This window comes from Cavia porcellus, unplaced genomic scaffold (genome assembly GCF_034190915.1).
Source record: "Cavia porcellus strain 051 isolate PalLab524CR breed Dunkin Hartley unplaced genomic scaffold, mCavPor4.1 scaffold_1, whole genome shotgun sequence".
Classification (NCBI taxonomy): Eukaryota; Metazoa; Chordata; class Mammalia; order Rodentia; family Caviidae; genus Cavia; species Cavia porcellus.
The window spans coordinates 69,367,423-69,391,371 of NW_026947484.1; the positions used below are offsets into that span (position 1 = coordinate 69,367,423).

Consider the following 23,949-nt stretch of genomic DNA (forward strand, 5'->3'; position numbering starts at 1 on the left):
TATGGTAACTATTTTTGGGTCAGGATTATCTGGTGGTGAAACACTATTCTGCTTAAATGGTTATGTTTTGATCTGCCCTGTTTCGCTGTTATGTCCTCTTTTTTCTCAATCTCCACTCCATTATTTACTTTTTTATTTTTATTCATTTAATTAAAGGGAAAAATATAGCAGGATATAATATAGTAGCCCACTTTGACTCTCTATTATCTCGATTTGAAGCCCTGTATTACTCTCACCATCTTGTTTTTGACTGAGGTTCCTCTATTCTGTTTTGCTGGATAGTATCAGGTTCAAAAGTTTAGGCATCAGCTGAGAAGATAATGAGATTCATTATAACGCCCATTATCGTTGACTTTTATCTACTTTTGAAGACCTACAATATCTCCAATGTTTTGGTTTTATCGGTTTTATTCTTTACGGTTTTGTTCAATTGTATTACAACTAATGATATAGGCAATTCTATTAGAAATAGCGGGAGGCATTATGGTAACCATTGTTGATCACCTTGTATTATGTTTTTATATTATCTATTATATCCACCCTTTTGACTTGACCGATTCTGTTCTGTTATGTCACATTTGGTTTTACTCTCTTCCAAAAAAGCAATACGAACCGTGGGAGCAATGAAACCCAAAATGTGTAATAGTCACTGTACAAAAGAGAGGAAAAGAAAGTGCTCTAAACTATATAACTGCATGTATATTTAAATGTATAAGATAGAAAATGATATCACAGAGTTTTATTGGATCATTGAACAGAACTGTTTGCAGTACCATTGTTGGAATGTCCACTCTACAAGCTTTAATTTTGTGACTGGAACAATTATTTCTAAGATGGCAATATGTAATCCATTAACTAGTGATTTTCTACTGCGCATTTTTTTCTTCTGTAAATCTGTATAACTTGTACCCCTTCACTGTTTTTTTTTCTTTCTTTTCTTTTCTCCTTAAATAAAAATAAATAAAAAAAAAAGAATCACCCAAGATAAACTTATCTTCTATTCTGATGAGGGCATTAGTACATTTTCATTTGTACACAGGCTACTCATAACATATTAGGCCTGATTATAAGCAGTCTTTGCATCTGGAGACTCATTTTAAAAAATGTGTCTGGTTGCCAAGTTGACAAGGGATGGATTGTTATGGTTTATACATTGTGTCAACTTGAGCAGTTTAGAAGCTTAACTAAGTGACTCAGCAGCTCTACATCCTTAGGGTGTAGAGAACAAGCCATTACAGTTCTAGGATACTACTCACTATGTCAGTTGAGAAGGTCAGAAGTTTAACTAAGTGATTCAGCAGAGGGCCAGAATCCTTACTTTGTAACATCCTCCTCCTGTGCAAGAGGAGGGCAGGCAGAAGGTGTGAGTGCTCCACCCACTCCAGGGGAGCAGCCTACCTACAATAATAGGCAAATGAGGAAGAACTGATTGCTGGTTCTTCAAAGGAGTTCCACCCAATCAAAACAAAACAGCAAAAGTCATACAGGACTTCAAAACAAGATAATAGGAAATCAACATTTGCTAACAAAATGCCTCTTGTTACCTTCAAAATAGCTGCCCATATGCAATAAAATATCTATCCAGACACAATAAAATCAAATGAAACATAACAGAATAAAACCAATCAAAGCAAAGCAATGAAAGCAATACAAGACTTTAAAACAAGATAAAAGAGAATTAACAATGGCTACCACCTTCAGAATGAAATCCCTCATAGTTGTTAGCCTCTAACTAGATGCTTAGACTACCAGCTTTACGCCTGCAAAGTCACTCAAACAAGCATTAGGTTGCTTTTTTTTTGTTTGTTTGCTTGCTTTTGTTTTATTTTGTTTTACTTCAGTAGCTATCAACTCAGCCTGTGTTTCTCTGGATCAGTCAGTTGCTTATGGGGGTGCAGGGTTCTTCTTTCCTCCCAACCCTCACACAGGCTGGCTCCCAGGAAGGCTTTTTGATTCTCCTCCTGGTCTGCATGGCTGTCACTGGCTCACAGAAAGGGGCTGGATTCTTATTTCTTCTCCTGGCAGCCTACATCTGCCACGATCTCAAAGGAAGAAGTTAGCTTCTTGTTTCTCCCCACAGTGGCCCATGACTCTTTGGCTTTATTCTGTTCTGTTCTGTTTGATTTTGTTATATTTAACAGCACAGGCAGCTATTTCAAAGATAAGAAGATATATTAATGTAACCATTGTTGATTTCCTGTTATCTTGTTTTGAAGCCCTGTATCATTTTCATTGCATTGTTTTGATTGGTTTTATACTGATTTTTTGCTTGTTTGATTGATTTTATTATATCTTATGGCATGGGCAGCTACTCTGAAGAACAAGAGGCATTATGATAATTGTTAAGTTACTATTATTTTGTTTGGAAGTCCTGTATTGTGTTCACTGCTTTGTTTTGATTGGCACTATTCTGTTTTATTTTTTTTTGTATTCTCTTTAAAATTTTATATATACATATATATGTATATATATATAATTCAGTGTAAATATATATATATATATTCATTGTAAATGTTAAAAATTATAATAGTAAAGCACATACTGCCATTAACACCCCTCAAAATACTCTATTTGTTAGCTCTAACAAGCAAGTCTAGAAAAGGGAAAATATTATTAAGCATCTACTATGTTATAGATGACAGGTTAAGGTTTATTCACATATATTATCTCAATAATTCTTCAAAGTAGGCATTCTCATCTCCATTCTTAAGATGAGAGAACCAGGACCAGTGAGATTGCCATATCTGCTGCTACCAAGATTCAATATTCCATACTTTCAATGTGTAACTGAAGACTTTGGAGCACTTTGATTATGACTAACCGCACATTTGATTGATAATGAACTAATCAAATAGTATTTAGTATTTCTCAAATAATAAAAAAACCTGGAATTAAGTAATGAAAGCTTTGTACCATAGGTTAGTGGTAGATCCACTTCCATCTGAGTCTCATCACTGGGCCACAAGGGTCACAAGATGGCTGCAGGACTAGATTCCAAACATTCCAAACTGGGTGAGGGTGTATGTATTTGTGTGAAAGATATCTGAAGCTGATAGAATTAATGACATAAAACTGTAAAAAATTAGAAGTTTCTGGAAAAACATTCTCTAATTTTCTCTTAGTCTATTTTTGTCTAGAAAGGTAACTATGGAAGTCAAATGTTGATACAAGACCACTTGGAAACACAGCCGCCATGAAGCTACCAATTTAGAAACAGAAATGAGCTAAACGAGTCTAGTGAAGATCCCTATAGTAAACAACAGTCACTCTGATTCCCAAGGAAACTTTCTTTAAAGAAATAAATTTAGCTATTGGTAAGATGGGCTCTCCCTTCAACCCTCCACAGACGAGACTTGCTATCCATCTACACTGGCAACAAATGTTAATTCTACGACTTTGTGTGCAGAGTTAAAAACAACAGAAGTGTGCAAAAATGCTCCTTGTCACCCATAACTGGCCCTCACTCTGCTAAAGCTCTGAGGTTCATCCTATGCAATATGCTTATGAGACAACAGAACTGAAATTTGGACTTCCAAGACCACATAGCTTGCAACCTTACTTCCCACTACAGCATACTGTGTTCCATTATTAAAAAACCACAGTTTTAAGACACATTTTATTTTCTAGAACAACTATGCATCTTTTTCCAAGATCTTCTTTATATTCATCTTCTTCACTATCTCTCTATCAGGCTTTCCTCTCTTGCATTTTATTGCTCTGTTTTATGCTAGAAGTTTCCTCACCAGCTTGTAGTATCTATTTTAGAAGTTACACATGTATCTCTGGGATAGTTGTATTTCTTTACATTCTGCTAAAGTACCTTCCAGATGTCCCTGAGAAGTCACATTGCCAGCAGGTTTGTAGAATTAAAGCTGGTACACTTCCTGCTAGCCTTTCTGTCACACATGGCTCAAGCAAACAAGGCAGAGTTGCTTACAGCATATAATCAGAAAAAGGATTTGGTGTGCAAGAAGAGCAATTTCAAACTTTAACATTCATGTAGTCATTGTCCTCTTTTAGATGGGAAAAACCATAATAAATATTTCATCTATACGTATTTTCATATATATTTTTTCCTTGAAAAATGATAACCTGAAGTTCCTGCTTACCTGTCAGATTTCTAATCTTTTGATGGGATTCTTCTTCTAACCCTAAAGTACTAGGGGAAAAAGAGAGCATAACCTGTAGTTGATAATAAAGCCATCACTCCTGGGCCACGATAGTGGACACAGTAATAGTAGACCTTCAACAGTGGGCAGCATTCTAGGGAAAAGAAGCCAGCTGGCTACACGGCTGGGAGAAGTGGAGGAACCAAGGAGATAAATATTTCTTTGAGATGGATAAACAAGTTTAGCAACCTGGTGATTAGATTTGGGTCTTCTGAGCACAGCACTTTCCCCAGGTACACACAAGACTCTTCAGCCTATGGGATGCAGGCCAATCAGGCAGAGCAAGCTGCTACCCTCACCTGTAGCCATGTCCCAGTGGCTCACAAGGACATGCCTGGGAAGCAGACAGAGAGTCACAGACCTAACAGCGCTGGGGTCGCCTCCCGCAAGTCACATCCCTCTCAGATCTGATCCTTCCTCTGGGAAACGAGGCACTTAGATCATCAGTATTACGACAACCCTGAGGCCACTTCCAACCCCAAAATGCAATAAATGCAATAGTTCAGAATTATATGCTCTGAGCTCAATCCAGTTACCCACAGAGGGGAGAGAAGAACATATGGACTTGGCCACTTACTCTCACTGACCACTGGCTTACCATCATAATTTCTTTGGAGCTCCTTTTAGCACTTGTCGATGAACATCAGAGTAGGGTTTCCTTCTCCTTTTGTCTCTTTCTTTTTCTTGTCTTATCCTTTTTACCTTTTTATTTGTGTATGCTTGTGATACATAATAATTACACTCATTTTATGGAAATATATATGTATTCCTGATCACTTTTTATTCTCAACACACACCCTCTCCTCCTTCCCGTTTCCCAGATCTTCTTCCCCATCCTCAAAATGTTTTTCCTACCACTCACATTTGTGTTCCTTCCTTCAAATGGGGCCTTTGATCAGATGGGAGGAGGCAAAAGAGCCTCTGATTATGAAAACACAAAACCTGTGCTTCATCTTCCTCGTAGGTGGAAGATCAAGTGAGGTTTCCCCATCCTTCTCATGGAATCAGGAGCATATTATTTTCCCTACAGCTCAGAATTTTCAGTTCAAGGCAACTTTAGTATCAACTGAAGCCAAAATAAACACCTAAGAGTCCCCCTTATTAAGTAATTAAATCCAAACATTTAGTAAGTACTTCGTGTCTAACAGTGTAGGGCAGTTTGAAAAATGCCTTATATAAATTAAAAGAAACATACATTTTTAACTTAATCTTCAATAACCACAATCACTCAGCTACTCAAACACTGGAATTAGATTAATTACTTTGGACACCATCACCCTCATTTCCTGTTACACATTGCTGGTTCAGTGTGTTAACATTTAATCATAGCAACTACCAAACACCCAGCTCTGCTGAAACACAACTCCATCAAAAGCAGTGCAGCACTGTCTGGTACTAGAATCAGAGCTTACATCATGTCTAACACAGGCTACACCATTTTTCTCAAAAGTTTTAAAGCTTCATCATGGTGATTCCTCTGATCTTGCTTACAATGGTGTCTCCAGACAGAATTGAGACCCACAACTCTAGCTACTTTCAAGGAGAAATTTAAACTATTGTCATTCTGATTACCAGGGTACTAGAAAACCAATGGGAGGAAGGATGAACGACATATAGACAGGACCACAAAGGTGGCAGAGGGGAAGATGCTAAAAAAAATGGTCTCTTACTGCCCATCCAGGATAGATTTTATGAATAGAGTTGACTTAGTGGGAAATAAGGGGTAAAATACACCCCATTTCTATGCCTCAGACCACATGAATATAAGAACAAATTTACGTGTAATTCTCCCCAACTAAATTAATACCAAGCACCGAAATCTTACCATTTTAGTATTCTTCTAAACATGTGATTCAATACATATTGTTGTACTGAATTCTCTTATCTAAATCTAATTGTCAATTAGTTGAATGTGCTAATTAATTTGTTCTGATTTGTTTTACACCTTTGGAGTTAGAGCCCATTAGAATTCCATGCAAGGATTACTGGAGCAGCAGAAGGCCTTTCTACTGTCCTGCTACTAGGACCCTTCACTTCCTTATTGGAATGCTCACATGAGGACCTGATTCTTGGCTTTTTTTTTTTTTAAACTAAAGGAGCAAAGGAAAAAAAATGCCCAGCAATGAGTAAAGTCCACACTTGTTTTACCTGCCGAGTGACATCTGTAAAGGCCAATTCCTTGTCTTTTTAATGTGCAAGCTGTAACATATTAAAGAACTGTTTCCTCGCTTCTGTTAGCCCTTGATCTAGCGACGCGATCAAAATGCCAAGTATGTCTGTTTCATCATTTGGCAGGAAAACGTATGACAAAATTATTGCTATCTGGGAAGATTAAAAGAATACCTGTTTTTGTTTTTGCTGTTGTTGTTGTTGTTTTAGATGGCTGCTGATAAAAATTACAGATTTGGGTCAGGGATTTAGCTCAGCGGCATAAGCACCCACCTGGCAAACGCAAGGTTGTGAGTTCAATCCCCAGGACCACAAAAAAAAAAAAAAAAAAAAAAAAAAAAAAAAAAAAATTACAGATTAAAAGACAAAATCAGGTAACTAAATACGGAGTAGGATAAGTGGCTTACATTTCTCTTGCGACTGAAAACTTTATTACAGTTTCAATTTACAGGCTCTTAAGAGAGGCTTTTTGTTTGGTTGGTCTCTTTTTTGTTGTTTTGTTTTGTTTGCTTTGCTTTTTAAATCTAGTTACAATATTTTGCTCACATCCCCAGAGCTGTCCTTTGCACTTATCTCTCCCACCTTTCATCAGAAAATTGTGAACCACTGGCAGCCTGTGTGGCCACACCCTCCCCAGTGGTTGCACACAACATACAAGCCAGCTTTAAAAAAAAAAAAAAAAAGAAATCAAAGGGTTGAAGAACAGACCACGGAATTCACAAGCAAAGAGCTCCGCTGTGAGCGGTACATGGTGGCGTACTGTACGTACTTTATGGTAGGGAAGAAATGGGATGGGATCAGTAGCTCACATACCAAGAAAAACAAGTAATTGTTTTTGCCTAGAAATATACTGTGGCTTTATAAATACCATATCCTTCACCCACATTTAACAGAAGAAGGAACTGAGGTCACCAAGGCTGATACATGTGCCTGGACCAGCCACAGTGCAAAACCTGTAAAATGCAATCTTTCGTTTAACCCAACATGCAGTCAACATTTTTATTCTCCATTTTATTTTTCAAAATAAGGCTTTGCTGTTAGCAGTTCAAACTAGGAGAAACAGCACTGGGCTTGGGGTTCGACTATTAATCCTGCTGGTCAATTTGGTTGGATTAAGAGGTGCCGAGAGAAGTGATGGACGGTGAGAGTGCTGACCCTCAGTGGACTAACCCAACCCATTAAACAGCTCACAGGTGAACGTACCCTCAGGAGGTGGGGCCTCGGGAAAGGAAGTAGCCACTGGGAGGGTCTTTGAAGGGTGTGTCTTCCCTTTGGCTCTTTGTCTCCCTGCTTACTGGCTGCCTTGAGATAAATGAGTTTCCTCAGTCACGCCCTTCTGCCACAAGGTTTCTGACTCTCCACAAACCTAGAGCAATGGAAGTGGCCAGCCACAGAGTGAAATCTCTTCAACTGTGAGTCAGAAGATATGTGATTACTCCTGTAAGTACTGTGTGTCAGGTACTTTGTCAAAGTGATGGAAAATTACTAACAGAGGAGAAATACAAAAGCTTTAAATAACTTTTCATCTGAAGCCCAGAAGATCTGGTTAGCATTATCACACCTCTGGCTGGACAGGTGACCCCTAGGGAAAGGCATAAAAACCCTGGCACTGAAGGACCTCTCAGAGATAACAGCAGGTCTCCACACATAACATGAGATGGTGAGAAATGCATTTCAAAGTGAGCACGCCATCCTCTTTCCGTAAATGTGATCCACCTTGTCATTCCCATTATAAGTACATACATCTCTCATCCTAATTTTCAAGCTTCCTCAGCTTGACTTGATTAGCTTTTATCATGGATAAAATTTGGTCAATCAATTTCATATTTTCTTCCTGATTTCAATGAGTTGAAACTAAAAATGTAAAAGTTGGACTAGCAACCACAATTCTTCACATTCCTACACACTAGGCCACAGATACTTTTTCTCAAGTATTAATTGTGTAAGGACAGAGAGAGCAATAACTAATCACAATACAGAGCCTGTGAACAGTTTTTATTTGAGCCTACAAGTCTTCCCAGCTGGTGCTTGTCAACTTTAAAATAATCAGTAGAAATCAAAACTTGTATGTTATCTATTGTTTTAGGTCAGGGTCTCCTAGAGACAAAGCCAGAGACAAGGATTTAGATACCAGAGATTTACTGGGAATTGGAACTTCACAAAAAACCTGGGAAGAATGAGGAACCAGGAAAGGAGGAGGAAGAAACAACCTTGACCCTGGTTTACAGGTGGCAGGGTGTGAAGGGAAGAGGGCCCCTCCGGGGTGTAAATCATACCACAGAGCAATCCTTTCTCTCTGCAAGGAACCAGACTTTGCCAGTCACTCTCTGACTGCTGGAGGTGCTGGTCAGGAAGTCAGCCACATTCTGGGAATCACTGCGAAGGCAGCCCACACAACCAAGGATAATTCCCGGAGAACCAGTAGACCAAATTCAACACCAGGAAAACCTGCTAGAAAAGGAAGCTTCCTGATGGCACCACGAGCATCTTCCTGGCATTCCCATATGTGGTCCCAAATGGGGACTTTTTAGGATTCAAATTCCTGGTCCCCACCTCAGACCTCCTGAATCAGAAACACTGCACTGGAACAGCAAACTATCTGCACACACTTTCCAATGATTCTGATGCACTCACCGGATGCCTTCCCCCCAGTTTTTAACAAATCACAACATTGTTCCCGATAGTCTTAGATTAGTGCAAAAGATGCTCAAACTTGGAACCTCCTGAAAAATATTTTGATTCAGATTTCTACAAAAGCCCTCCCTGTGAACAATGCCTCGCTTTGATTAATCACACGTTTCCACCCTTGGTTTTCCTCTACTTTCCCATTAATTATCTGGACTCTTTCCATGACTTGAGAGCTCTAAGAAATCTCTTCCCTGGAGTCTTTTTTAAGAAGATTTAATTAGTTTCCCTCATTCATAGGGTCCTCAAGTTCTTCTCCCACCAAAATCAAGATTTATAGCCCAGTAAAGATGTGTTTCCTTACATCCTTTACCTCCTCAAACCTACATTGACATTTTGCAATCATTTTGCTCGGAATGAGATCTAATTTTCCTGAGTGTTATAGTTAAGATATCCCCAAGGTCTCGTGTGCCCACACGTAGGACTTTGGGAGGTGACTGGATTATCCAGGAGTGACAGTCATTGTGGTTCAGTCTGCTGATGAGCTCACAGCTGACTTCCTGTTAGGAAACAGGCTTGGCTGCAAAGAGGTGGGTCTCCAGGGTATGGCCTGGAAGGTTTTGACTCTCCCTGGCTCTTCCCTCTCCCTCCTGTTCTCTCTCTGCTGCCTACTACCTTGCCACAGGCTGCTTTTCCTCTGCCATGCTCCTTGCTATGCAGGGTTACCTTGGAGCCAGCTCACTACAGACTGTGAGCCAAGATATATCTTTCCTCCCTTACGTTGTGGCGTTGGCTATGGCGTCTCTGTGATGAGAAAATAGCTACAACACAAAGCAAAGGAGAAAAAGAGGCATCCCTGCAATAAATGTTTCTTTGGGAAACTATAATCTCAGACAACTTTATTATTTCTCTCCTAGATAATAGAGAGTAAAATGTGATTTGAAACTGATTTTTTTCACTTTTTTTTCAGTAACACCATCATACTCAACTTTGCACACTTTGGTTTTTTCTTGCCACAGTTTAAAACCTGTTATCCGTAAGCTTGATTGTGTCAGCTCGATTGACCCAGGAGCTTGGAGAGCACACTTCCAGGTCTGTCTGTATGGATCATGGAGATGTGTGTGGCCTTGGGGCCTGTGTCAGCTCCCTCACCTCTTTGGCACTGTTCTGTCCTGCCTGCTTCCTGGGTACCATGAGCTGTGCATTTTTACTCTCCATACATTTTTGTCATAATATTTCTTCCTTAGAGCTTGACCATGCACAGAATCTCTGAAACCACCAGGCAAAATAAACCTCTCTTCTAGGTTGTGGATGTTGGATATTGGGTCCCAGCAACCAGAAATCTAATGCAAAACCTCTACTTGGATATTGTACTGCACACTGGAAAATATTATAAACATTGTTTTATAAACTCTTTTTCAGAACTATTTATGTCTCTTTTGTTGTTGATACTTTGTGAGCTATTTTTGAACATAGAGGAAAGCTCAGGAATAATGTGACCAACATTTCTATACTTCCTGTGACTATTAATTATGATTGTCAGCATCTCTGGATGAAGAAACATCTAACAGATGAGTAAAGCACACTTCCTGGGTATCTGCAGTGTGTTTCCAGAGCAATTGGTATGTAGGCCAGCAAACCTGGGGATGGGAAGGGTCATCCCGATTGTGAATAGCTACTTTCAATGGGCTTGAAGCCAGGCTAGATGGGAAGGGGGTCTGCCTGCATTTGTAAGTTCAGTTCTGCTTGAGCAAGTAGGCCTTTGGTACTTCCAGCACCTGTGGGCATCGGACTCCAGCTTCTTCTGCCTTTTAGTGCAGATTGGTACCACCAGCTCTCCAGGAAACTTCCAGGCCTTCAACCTCAGCCTGGAACTGCACCCTGATCCCCTCTGTCCTGCAATCCCACTTCTTGAGCAGCTACTGGATCCTCAGTGACTTGATCACAGAGAGAGCCACTGTGGACCCTCTTACCTTTGACCCTGAAGCCTATCTGATAAATCCCCCTGCATAATATGTAGTAGGTGTGTGGTTGGTGGATGTTTAAATTAAAAATAAAAAGTCACATTACCATAAATTCCCCTCAGAATATTCTGCTTCACTTCAACACACTTACCCCATTGCTCTTGCCACTCTGAAGCAGCTCTGGAAGTCTCCTTTCTTGTTCCTTTTTGGGGCCATCTCAATGTCCTCATTGGTTCAAAACATTTCCAGCAATTTCTGTTGAATAAAAATATTACAGTGTTTCTTCATCTACCTTATTATCAAATCTGGCACTGTGTGACTTCTGGCTCTTTCTCAAAGTCAAAATGACAAAGCAAGTTAATAAATAAGTATAAGCTATTGATCCTATTCCTCTAGGGAACCTTAACCAGTCCCTGTTTTGGTACTGAGGCTTGTTCTAGAGCAACAGAATTATAAGGACAATTTCTTTAACAGGATTGGTGGTTTCCAGGGCTGGATCTCCAGTTTGGTGAGACCTACAATCGTCATTGTCCCTCTTCTGATAATGCACAATCATGGTAATCCACAGTGTTAGCTGCTTAAAGAAATGGGAAACACAGATCCACTCAATACCTCTAATTACCATTTGTTATATGCAAGGAATTTAGTGACACAATACCTTTACACATTTCTGGAAGACTAAGAAACACAGTGATCTTGGCTGTTTGTGCTTAGTGGCTCTGGACAAGGTAATAAAGAAAAAGAATGAGCTCAAAGATGTGTATTTCTAAATATGCATGGACAACCCCACAGTTTGTAACTGTGTCATGAAGGAGAACATTCTCACCTGCAGCGTTAGGGTTAAAAATGGGGAAGGGGACACAAGTCCTTCTCACACCACTGGCTAAACTGCAGCTCAAGCTTAATGCTCAGCCCCCAAGGGCACCAGCTGCTGAAGCGAGGCTGCTGATTAGAAAAGCATCAGATCCTGTGAGTTGGGGTAAAGATAGAGATGATTGGATGAGGCTGGGAACATTGAACTACTACATTTTGATGAATTTATCTTGCCAGAGGAAGAGATTTCCTCAGCCTCAGAGGCAAAGGCACCTCCATCCCCCATACCTTGGCCTGCTGGCCTTTCCACTTCCGCCTGAGGAGATGGACACTTCACTGTCTGTGGAAGCAGAGATGACCGTCCCTGAAGCATTTTCCGGCCCCACAGTGCTAGTGCTGCTCAGCACCAGGGCTCACCAGTCATTTCTGTCCCCTGCTTATACCCAGGGTCAAATCTCCAAAGGCTCCTAGAGATGAGACACACAGTGTGACCCACAGAAAGGAATGCTTCACTCCCCCAAGAAGTTCTTGAGTTTTCTAGTTTATGCAAAGATCTGGGGAAGTGGATTTTAAGGGTGTGGGAAAACAGTGGAAGAAACATAAAACTATTGTGGGCTGGATTTCTTGCAGTGGGTCCATTAAACAGAGATACTGATTTACAGTTGGAGCTTCTGAGGTTGAAAAACTGTACTAAGTTTCTTTAGCTGGTTGATTGAAATGTGGATCAAAAGACGGTCCCTAATGAATGAACAGGAAGAGCCCCATATTCCTCAGTTTACTGTTGGTGAGGGTACTGAAAGGCTCGGGCTGGTAGAAATCCTGGCAGGGATTTCCCAGCTAAAACTGACACCTGTGCACCGGAGGGTGCCAGACGCACCCTTGGCTACTAAAACCCTAAGCAACAGGTTTGTGAAACAACAACCAGCATCTTTTAAGAACTCTGTCACTTCTCTTCTCTGAATCCCAGACTTTACAGTGGGGACCACAGTCACTCAGTTGAGAAACTTAAATGCAGTGGGTAAAACTGGAATCTGCAGCACTCAACCATCAAAGACTAGGTGAGTGTATTTAGTGTAATTATCAGCATATGCAGGGCAAGGTCAGAAGGTTCTAATTCCTATGGACCTGTGGCATTGACTGAATCATGGCGTTCCTAGAAGTTATATGGGTAGAAGTTCTAGTTCTGCTAAACTTCTACAGGATCACCTAACCATAAAATTTCAGGTCAGTGGTGGGGATGTAACTCAGTGGCATAAGTACCTGCCTGGCGAGCACGAGGTCTTGAGTTCAATCCCCCCCACAAAAAAAATCAGGAAACAGCTCAAAATTTACCTAAATTAGAAAACAGAGAATGATAGCCAAACAATTCCCAGAATTTATTCAGTTTTTGCACCCAGAATTCCTTGAATGAAGAGGTGGCAAGTTCCTCTTGAGGAAGAACCCTGGTGCTCTATCAAAAATTAAACTGCTCATGTTTGCCCTGTTATCCCCCAAAGAGACCACCAGCCTTTTACTCAGTAACCATTCACTGTGGAAAGAATACAATCAGCTCTTCAGGAACTGCTGGTTGCTGTTCCTACATGGACACCGGTTCTCGGAACTCCAAAACATCATTGTGGACTCCAATAACAATAAGCACCTATGGAGCCAGGGGATCAATGAAGTTTTAGTTAAGGCTCAAATCCTGTGGTCATTTCCCCAGTTCCACAGGTTTACTTAGTACTTACCAGAATCCCTACACTGGGTCCTAAGCTGTGACGTGAGATCAACTATGGTGAAAAGGCCAAATAAAAGTCATCATAGCTCCCTCTGACTAGGAAAATAGAAAATATTACATTCCAGGGAGATTTCAGAAATTAATGCTGCCCACAAGGACATAAAAATATGGAAATGGTAGTTCCAACCACCACCCCTGTTTTGTCCTGCATAGAAAATGAATCTTAGAGACTAACAATGAATTATCTTAAATTTAATCAAGCGATGACCCCAGTTGTGGATGCAGTGTGAGATGTAATCTCTTTGCTTGAGCAGATAAATAAATCTCCTGGTACTTGGTATGAAGCTATGAACTTGACAAATGCCTTTTTCCTCATAGCTATCCAAAATCTGCTTTCACATAACCAGGCCAACAATATACCTTCATCACCTAGCTCACAGTTATACCATAATTCAGTTCATCATTTAGTCATAATTTAGTTCACAGGGATCTTGACTCACTTTCTCTTCCAAAAAGTATCTCACAGGTTCCTTTCATTAATGATATTATGTTGACTGGACCAAGTGAGCAAGAGGTAGGAATCACTCTAGTTTTGTTAGTGAAGCATTTGTGTTTCAGAGGATAGAAAATAAACCAATTAAAATTCTAGAGCCCTGTACTGCAGTGAACTTCCTAGGAGTCCAGTGGTCGGAGGCATCCTGGGATACCCCATATAGGGTAAGTCATCATATCTGGCCCCTCCTACAACCAGGAGAGAGGCACAAGGCCTAGTTGGCCTATTTGGATTTTGCAGGTAGCGCATTGCCCACTTGGGCATGGGATTCCAGCTCATTTACTGAGTGACTAAAAACGCAACAAGTTTTGAATGGGGCCCTGCTACAGGTCCAGGCTGCTTTTCAGGCTCTATGTTACTTGGTCCATATGATCCAGCCAATCAATGTACCTAAGGTGTCAGAGGCAGACAGAGATACTGTTTCCAACCTCTGGCAGACCTTATAGATAAATCATTCTGAAGACCCTTAGGATTTTGGAGCAGGGATCTGCCATTATCCAAAGATAACTGATTTTTTGGCCTTCTCTTGGACGTTAGTGAAAATTGAAGGCATGACCAGGGGACACCAAGTTACTTGAGCTGCTTATCCTGAAATTGGTATTATCTGACCCACTGAACCATAAAGCTGGGAGTACACGGCAACAGTCTATTATTAAATGGAAATGGATGCTGCGGCTGGGAGGAGCCCATCAGGAAGAAGCAGCCAACTTGCCCTTCTGGCAAGCGGCACAAGCCAGGCAGGGCCAAGAAGAGAGAAGCCAGGTAGCCCGTGAGCTGACCAGTGCACCGTCTGAGAATCAAGAACCCCAGGGGCAACCAGCTGGTTCAGAGGACAGGTTGAGTTGATAGAAACTGAGGTACAAAAGGCAACTGAGTGCTTGTTCTGTTTGGTTGACTTTACAGGCATAGGGCCGGTGGTCTGAGCATCTCTTGGAAGATGACAGTATACAATATAGCAAATATGGGGGATTTCCTTCTGTTTTGTTTTTAAAGTCCAATATTGTTCTAACTGTTTGTTCCAATTTATTGTTTTTCTTTATTTAATGTTCTGTTTTGATTGATTTTATTCTGCTTTGTTTGGTTTGATTTTATTATATCCGATGGCATGGGCAGCTATTTCAAAGATAGCAATATACATTATGGTAGCCATGGTTGATTTCCTATTGTCTTACTTTGAAGTTCTGTACCAATTTCACTGCTTTCTTTTGATTGGCTTTATTTTATTTTGTTGGGTTTTATTATCTTTAAAATAAATTTTTAAAAAATTTTTTTAAATTCTTAAATAAATAGAAATGGTGCACATGTGGTTAGACGTGATTGGGACCTGAAGGCACAAGTAGATTCCATGAAGTAACCCAAATGCCCACGGTTCCTAGTCCTGCTACACTGCGTCTGCCACCCGGCAGGCACCTTCAGTCCCACAAGGTGGACCTATGATCAGCTGACGGAGGGGGAGACAGGGGCCTGCTTACAGATGGCGCTGCATGTCAAGGGACCATTTGAAGGTGGACAGCTGCAGCACTGTGATCGCTTTCCAGGACATCCCTGAAGGACAGGGATGAAGGGAAATCCTGACAGTGGCAGAACTCCAGACAGTGCACCTAGCACACATTTTTTTATTTGAAGAAAAGGTGGCCGTCGTGTGACTATATGCCAATTCCTGGGCTGTAATGATGGTCTGCTAAAAGGAATATGGTGACAAAGAGTATCCTGGGAGTGCAGGAAAATCCTGACAGTGTTTTCTTCTATTATTATTATTTCCTATTATTTGGATCCCAACCCAGACAGGATGATCAATGACGCAGACCCTTCAGGAATGATGGCATGGTTCACCCTACCAGATAAAGAATGAAGACCCACTGAGGTACTTGCTGAAGGTCAAGGGAATGAAAAATGGATTGTAGAAAAAAGTACTATAAATACCAGCTATGACTCTAGTTAGAGAAGTGAGGATTCTACCATGATTCTTTCTTTCTTACTTTAGTGCATATATACACATACATTAGCAGATATCTTTGTTCCCTTTCTCTGCATTCTTACACCAACTAGTATAACACTGATTGACTTAATATTGATTCTTAGGTGTCATAAATATAAATTATGATATTTAACTTATAGACTATCAGGAGAAGAGTAATATTGGAAGCATCATCGGGAGAAAAACTTGGCCTCCTATCCTGGGGAGGGCATCAGTGAGTGTCACTTGTGTGCGGGGTGGCCCTATCATGTCAGGTGGAATGGAGAACTTGCTGTTGTCTTTATCTGGATTTTAAGTACAGTTTAAAATGATGTGTTTGATTGTCGTGTTGATAAGGGGTGGATTATGATCACTAATCACGATTGTCAGCTGCACTGGACTAAGACATGCCTGGAAGATCAGTAGAGCACACATCTGCAGGATGTTTCCAGCAATGATGGGCATGCGAGCCAGCCAGCTGAGGAGAGGACCCAAACGCACCGTGGGTGGCGTCCTCCAGGAGGCTTGACACCAGGACATGATGTGGGCACAAGAGAGGAGTCGGCCTGCGTCAGAAAGCTCAGTTCTGCATGAGCACTGCACCGTTTACTGCCACAGCTGTGCGGCTGTCACCTGTGGACAGTGGGTCCCAGCTTCTCAGTCTCTCAGCGCGTATTCTCCAGTGCCCTCCCTGGAGCTTCCAGGCCTTCGGTCTTCATTTCTCCTATGAGCAGGTAGGCATATGTGTTTAAGACTTAAGAAAAAACAATATAGACACAGGAAACTTAAAGTCGAAGGAACTGAAGGCTAGAAAACTAATGGCTAAAATGAATAGCAAAGGAATAAAAGCGGAATAGTTTTGTAATATTGGAGGCTAGAAGGACTTAAGAAAATCCAAAATGCCCAAAGAAAATTTAAAAATTATAAACCCAACATAAATCAACTTTTCACGTAAGCAGTAAATTTGGAGGTAATGCTCGCAGCATATCAAAATATAATTAATATGTAGAATATTTAACAATCTCTTAGTAATATTTAAGAGATAAATCATTCCCTTTCACTCAAAAATGTGTATCACAAAAACTTCTAATGATGGAAAGTTAATATGGAAGCTTGTTCATTTGTTTGTTTTTTGGAGACAAGGTCTTGTATGGTAGTTCAGGTTGGCCTTAAACTCACTATGCATCCATGCTGGCCTTGAACTACAGCAACCCTCCTGTCTCAGCCTCCCAAGAGCTGGGATTACAGGGAAGCAACAACTTGCTCAGCAGGACACTGCTTTATAAAATCTATATAATTCGTGGGACATAAAGCAGCAAAACTTACAGACTGAGTCAAAAAATATTGAGAAATATTAGGGATAAGTACATATAAATGATTTCTATTCTATTCTATTCTATTCTATTCTATTCTATTCTATTCAGCATTAGATTTTTCTTTCTTTGTAACAGACTGCCCAAAAACTCAGCAGTTTAAACAACAAACATTCATTATCTGACATAGATCTTGAGACTATGGAATCCAGTAGCAGATAAGCTGGGTGGTACCAGCTAAGAATCTCTCATGGAGAGTTATAGTCAGGAATCAACCAAGGCTCTAGAGATCACAAGACTCAGCTGGGACTAAAAAGTACCACTATTCCAAGATTATGTGATAGGGATTGGACAAACTCAGGTCCTCAGTGACTGGAGGCTGGAGGCTTCATTTCCTTCCTATATGGGTCTTTCTGTAAGGTGCTTAAAACATGGTAGCTTATATCCTCTGGAATAAGAGAGACAGAGACAGGGAGACAGAGGAATAAAGAAAGGCAAATCACTAAATCCAAACCACACACTCAAGGATAGGAAATTGTACAACAACATGACTACCAGAAGATGTGAATTATCCAATGCCATCTTGGAAGCTGGCAGTCATAATTATTAAATTTAAATACATTTATAAATTGTAAAATCTGCTTTGAAATGTAAGTTGCATATATTTCTTAATTAAATGTTTTCTAAATCTTGGATTCTCTTAAATACTGTGCGAGATTTTTCATGCAGAATACTAATTTCAGTTTGACAATTTCTTGGTTAATGTTTAGCAATTATTCTTATCTTCACTGATGTGGTAGCTCAGGTACTTTTTGCCCCTGACATTAATAGGGATCTTTATTCAAATGGATTCAGGAACAAGAGATGGAAGGAAGGAAGGAACAGGAGATGAGAAAAATCATGAAAACAGAGTTTTTGTAAATGAGAAGGGGACCAACAGTTGGAAGGACAGGGAGGGATGAGAAAGACAGGGATTAAAAACAAAGAGAAAAGGAAAAAGAACTGAATGTATTATATCCATGTACCAACTCCCCAGGATAATTGTAATCTTCATGCACCTCAAATGTGTTCTAAGAAAAAAACTAATGATTCTTAAAATTTCTAAATAATTTAAAATGTAAAAGTAATAGTTACGTGTATTTCTCCATATTCCCTGCTTCTTTGTCAGAGTTACAGGGATTACTTCCAAGATGGGGGTGGAGGCCAGAGGGACAGGAATGAAATAAAAGAGAAGTGAAAGAGAATGAACAAGTCTAATGTCCACATCACTATCAGCTGTTGGTCACATCAAAGGGAAACTGGTCACTAAGTGCCATGTGTTCAAGGCATGGGCCCCAGCCCAATGCACCAGTGGTTCTGGTAGAACCTTTAGGAGGTGCAGTCCTAGGGGAGAAAGTTAGGTTATTGGGGGGGTCTCCTTAAAGGAGACATTGGGATCCTAGCTCCTCCTATTTATTTCTCTGCTTCTAGGTCACCACGAGGTGGGCAGCTTTGCCCCACAGCATGCCCCCACCCATGACACCTGCTTCACCACAGCCCCAAAACCCAGGAGGCTACCCATCATCAAATGAGACTCCTGAAACCATAAAAAAAACTTCTATCTTTGTAAGTTTATTATCTCAAGTATTTCATCACAATAGCAGAAAACTGACCAATACACTAAGCAGCAGCCACTAAGACTGCTACAGTCACATTTGACATGGGAGCAATGGGCAGAATTAGGTCAATCAACCTTTATAAATGAGACTCTAGATGTATCCAGTTAGAAAGTATGTTAATACAGTTTATGCTCAGAATTGTACATTACTGTTAGAGTAAACAAAGGCACAGCTGAGATTCCCAAGGCAAGCAGAGTTTAAGCAACATGCAAGGATTTTATTGCAGACCTGGTGAGGCTGGGTCAAGGATGAGAAGATCATTGGCCCTGAGTCAGGGATGAGAGTGTGTTTTATAGGGAGTTCAGGTAAAGGAGTGGGGCACTGGTGAGGAGGTACAAAATTCAGGGTCTTCGAGTAGGGTGTTTGCACCTGGCTGATAAACAGGGTTGTGTTGGGTACATAGGGGTGTTGGCAGGCACAGCACACCTCTTGTGGTTTTTTATGGAATCAGCTTTCTGCAGGTTGTGCTGTGTGGGACAACTGCTGGCTTCCTGTTAACACTGCCTGCTAACCTGAGTGACAGATCTGCTTGGGGAGTGTTTCTCTCCTGGCTGGGTGGTGACTTGACAGTTTCCAAACAGTGGGAATCACTGCATTATAATTGTTACAGCTCTTTAGAAAAGCTAATTCAGCCCTTGTTGCCTGCAACATATCATGAGCTATGACAATATCTACTTCTTTTTCGGCTGCCCTTGTCTAACTGCTCCAAAGGCTGTATATCTATGCTCCATTTACGTGGCTATGCATCATTTGTGCTGCTGTGAATTTTGACTCTAAAAGTAGACAACTGTTGGGGCTGTGAATGTAACTCAGAGACAGAGCACATGCTCAGCATGTGAGAGGCCCTGGCTTCAATCCTCAGCACTCCTCCCACCCCTGCAAAAAAAAAATTATAACATTTGCTTTGCTTATCTTTCATGTACTCTCTTTCTACGACCTAGATATGGTGCATGTGTGTATTAGATTACCAGCCCCTACACACTTTTCTGTCTAGGTGCTAATCTCCAGTTGATGGTGCCTTAACTTGATGTGATCTTATTACCTGCTAGATCTACTGAGATGCACTAGAATCTTTTTTTTGGTGCCAGAGGTTAAACCCACAACCTCGTGCTTGCCAGGGAGGCACTTATGCTACTGAGCTAAATCTTTGGAATAGTCATCCAAGTCTTAGTTTCTATGCTTATAAAATTGAAAAATACAGCTCTACCCTGAGGATTTTTAAAGAATAAAAATCTGGTAATGGATGTGAAAAATTTTTTGGAAACAGTGTTTATTGATATATTATTACTTTATTATTGTCATTGATCATATTAGACATAAATTGTATCCCATTATAATAATTGTATCCCAAGGATTTTTAGCCCATAATGGGTTTCTTTGCAAGAAATATCTGGTAAATATATGCAATGACTTGAGGCTTGGGAATATCATTGTTAGCTCAAGGTACAGAATACAGTAATAAATTTAGAAAGCTTGGCTTACAGTAATATAACTATAATTAAATCTTCAAACGTTTGAATATCTCAGTTTTAAGTTATGAAACTAAAGAGGAAGTGGTAGCCAGGAGGCATGACATGAAATCAGTGCACACGCATTTGGATCTATTACATCCTTTGATCTACTATGTGTCCAGGTAAAAACAAGACTCTCTAGGCAAAGTGATGAGGAAATGAGCTACGAGACCTGGATTCTGCCCATGACAAACTTATTGACTATTTGAGGGACCTTCTTTAACAAGACACTTCACACTTCCTCACCTGTGAAAGGTAAGTGTTAGACTGGGTCTGAGTATCTGGAGTACATTTTATGACAATCTCAGAACTCCACTGGCTCAGAAAAGGGCTGGGGTACTGTGGAATATGTTGGGTTCAGGAAACCTGATACTTGATTAATTCTGATTTCTATTTAAGAATATCTCACACATGTTTATTTGAAAAATGACTAATTTATTGTTGCTCTTTGTGCCACAAGCACACCAAACTTATCATGTCCAAAACTAAATTCAATATTTTCTTCCCTTCTCCATCAAACACAGAAATATTTGCTATTTGAAAAACTACAGTCTACAGAATATATTTTTTGGAGAATACCAAACTTGTAAGGAGAAAAGATTTCTTTTGCTCATGGCTTCAGGGGTTTCAGTTGAGAGTGGCTGGCCTCATGCCTTTTGTAGGGAAGCAGTGTAGCAGGGAGCATGTGGTATGCCAAAGCTACTCACCTCATGGTAACCCAGAAGCAAAGAGAGAGAACAAGAAGGGGCCACGATCCCGGGATCCCCTTTAAGAGGATGCTACCTACCCCTGACTCATCTGTGGAGCATCCCAGACAGACTCACTGTCACCCCACATCTTCCATTTTCCTCACCCGATCCCAACATTCCCACATTTAGCTAAGCACCAAGTCTTATCTAGAAAAAAATGAGAACGTGAACTGTAGAAAATACTTAAGATCTTAGTCTTATTAATCAAACGTTTTAAAATGAAAGTTACGGCGCTGGGGATTTAGCTCAGTGGCATAAGCACCTGCCTTGCAAGCAGGCGGTCATGAGTTCAATCCCCGGTACCGATAAAAATGAAAAAGACAAAAAAAAAAATTTTTTTTAAATAAAATGAAAGTTACAATTACACTTGATAAAAATTCTTAAAAAGAAAATAATGCTTCAGTACCAAACCCACTGTACTTCTCAACAAGAAGACTATAATTAACATTCTGATCACAGAAATCTAGAAGAATTTAAAACAGAAAGTTCTTATACAAAACTAGTGTGTATTTGTTTCCTGTGCTCTAGTTCTCAATATAATGAATAATAATTCATTTTTAAAGTGCTCAAGATATTCAATTGTTAACCATAAGTATTTTTCATTTATTTGGGTTTTTTTTTATTTGATTTATGAGTAAAATAATTTTTAAACTTGAAGTCTGATGATTATGATGCTTCTTTGTATAGAAAATTGGCTTTGTTCATTTCATCATAAGGTATTTTCATATAAGAAATTTTATTTGTGTATAAGCTATAGAAATATTTTCTATAAAGAGCAATATTCTATAAAATACATTGTTGGAGAAAACCAATATTTTCACTGTAAATGAATGGTATTAATTAACCACCTCCAGCAAATGAATTTATGATTCCTATGATAATTAATCCTTCATTGTGTATGCTGAGTCTGTTTTCTTATTACACAGAAAGTATTTTCCCTGGTTCTCTTCAACAACTGCAAAAAAGCCCTGTTGGAGGAATCTTACCCAAAGTGATCACTGAGTTTGATTTCTGTGACAGGTTTACATGGCAGCTTAAACATATGCATAAAGTCATGGCATACAGAGAGGAATCTGCTTGAAGTAAGGAATACAAATTTCATGTCTTGTTTCTTTTGTACTACTCTCTTTACCTTGCCTTTCCCCTGCATTTTCATCCGGCAAACTCTTAACAGATATTTGATAACAGGGAGGAGGAGAAGAAGAGGGAGAAGAAAGGAACAAGTGGGAGAGAAAGAAGATGGAGAGGAAGAGACAGTGTGTGTGTGTGTGTGTGTGTGTGTGTGTGTGTGGTGTTTCTGTGTTCTCTTACTCTCTCTAGCTAGCTCATTGGATGAGGACTTCTTGCAATCTCTTTCATGTTCACCTAATACATAGAACATTTTTCAACTATGGCACTGTCATGGTCTACTTTCTGTTGCTATAAGACAATACCTGAAGCCAGATATTTTTAAAAAGGGAAGACATTGGCTGATGGTTCCAGAGACCAGAAAGTCAAAATTGGCATTAGCATCTCGAGAGTCCTCTGCTATATAACATGTTAGAAAACCAGAAGGGCTGGCTGGTATATGTGAAAGAGATAAAACATGATGGGTAGTCTTCTTTATAAAATTCCATTCTCCAGATACTAATCCAACCTCTGAAGAATTAATCCACTCCCTCAAGAAATACATTAGTCCTTCTTAACCTCCCCTTTCAACACCGTTAAACTGGAGACCAAAATTCCACGTGAATACTGGAAGGGGAAAACCATAATCAAACTATGTCAGGAACTTAGCACATTATATATACTACCTACTTATATGCCTTTCTGTCTGATCCAAAGGGCCTTTATGAAAATTCCATTTCTTATCAACTGTCCAATCTCAAAGTCATCCAGAAGAAATAAAATATAATAGCCATCCATCTACTAGTTCTTAAATTAAAACTGTACAATTAGAGCAGAGTAGGGTTAGTGTTTGAAAGACAGGAAGACAACTATGGTCTTGATGGGGTGGGCATCTTGGAACAACTGTAGGAGTGGAGGTTTACAGAATACTAAGTAACTTTCTAAAGTTTTCCAAGAAATCTAATCAATTTGAGAAATGCATATCTGGTGATTCAAACAAGGTATCTGTATACTAAGAACCTTGAGAAAGTGGGTTGGGTAATGCAGCACCCATCTGTGGCCAAAAATATCCATACCAGCCCTTCTCTGAGAGCCACTTGCCCACCCAGGCATAAATAGAGGACATAAAGGAGGAGTCAAAGGGTACAGCTGGAATCTGTACCCTAGTGTGTTTATTTGAGAAGAAAGTAAAAGGAGGGATAAGAATCAATGTCATTTACACACAAACATGTCTAAGAAGGAGCAAGAACCAATACTAAATATGAGGGGAAACCTTGATATATGACCCTCTCCCAACAGAAGGGTTGGATTTAGGGATAGCTCTCTGACTTTTGGTGCACAACGAAAGTTAATTCCCACAATGAAGGTCAATGAGCAGTATGTTTCCCTCCAAATTCGCATTTCCTAAAACATGGAGGAACCATATTCCTGCAAATAAGAGGCAACAAAAGTCCCTCCTGGAATCTGTGCCATCACCACCGGCAGCATACATCCCATAACTTTCTGCAACAATGCAGAGAAATGTTGGTTTCGGTGGCCAATGCTGGCCAAAAGGGTAACCACCAAGCACGTGTGATATCCAATACTTGCTCAGTCACTAGGTTCACTGAGAAAGTGAATGTCTGACTTTCTGTTCCATTAATC

At 40.0% G+C, this 23,949-nt stretch overlaps 1 long non-coding RNA gene across 1 annotated transcript in view; it reads right to left on the reverse strand.

Annotated features, from left to right (window-relative positions):
- The window catches only part of LOC134476224 (uncharacterized), an 80,968-nt gene that overhangs the window by 47,213 nt on the left and 9,806 nt on the right, over nt 1-23,949 (reverse strand). The window contains exons 2-3 of the long non-coding RNA XR_010047799.1: nt 16,469-16,691; nt 11,079-11,182 (exon numbers count right to left, since the gene is read on the reverse strand). This is a non-coding gene — a long non-coding RNA (uncharacterized LOC134476224). The remainder of the gene's footprint in view (nt 1-11,078; nt 11,183-16,468; nt 16,692-23,949) is intronic.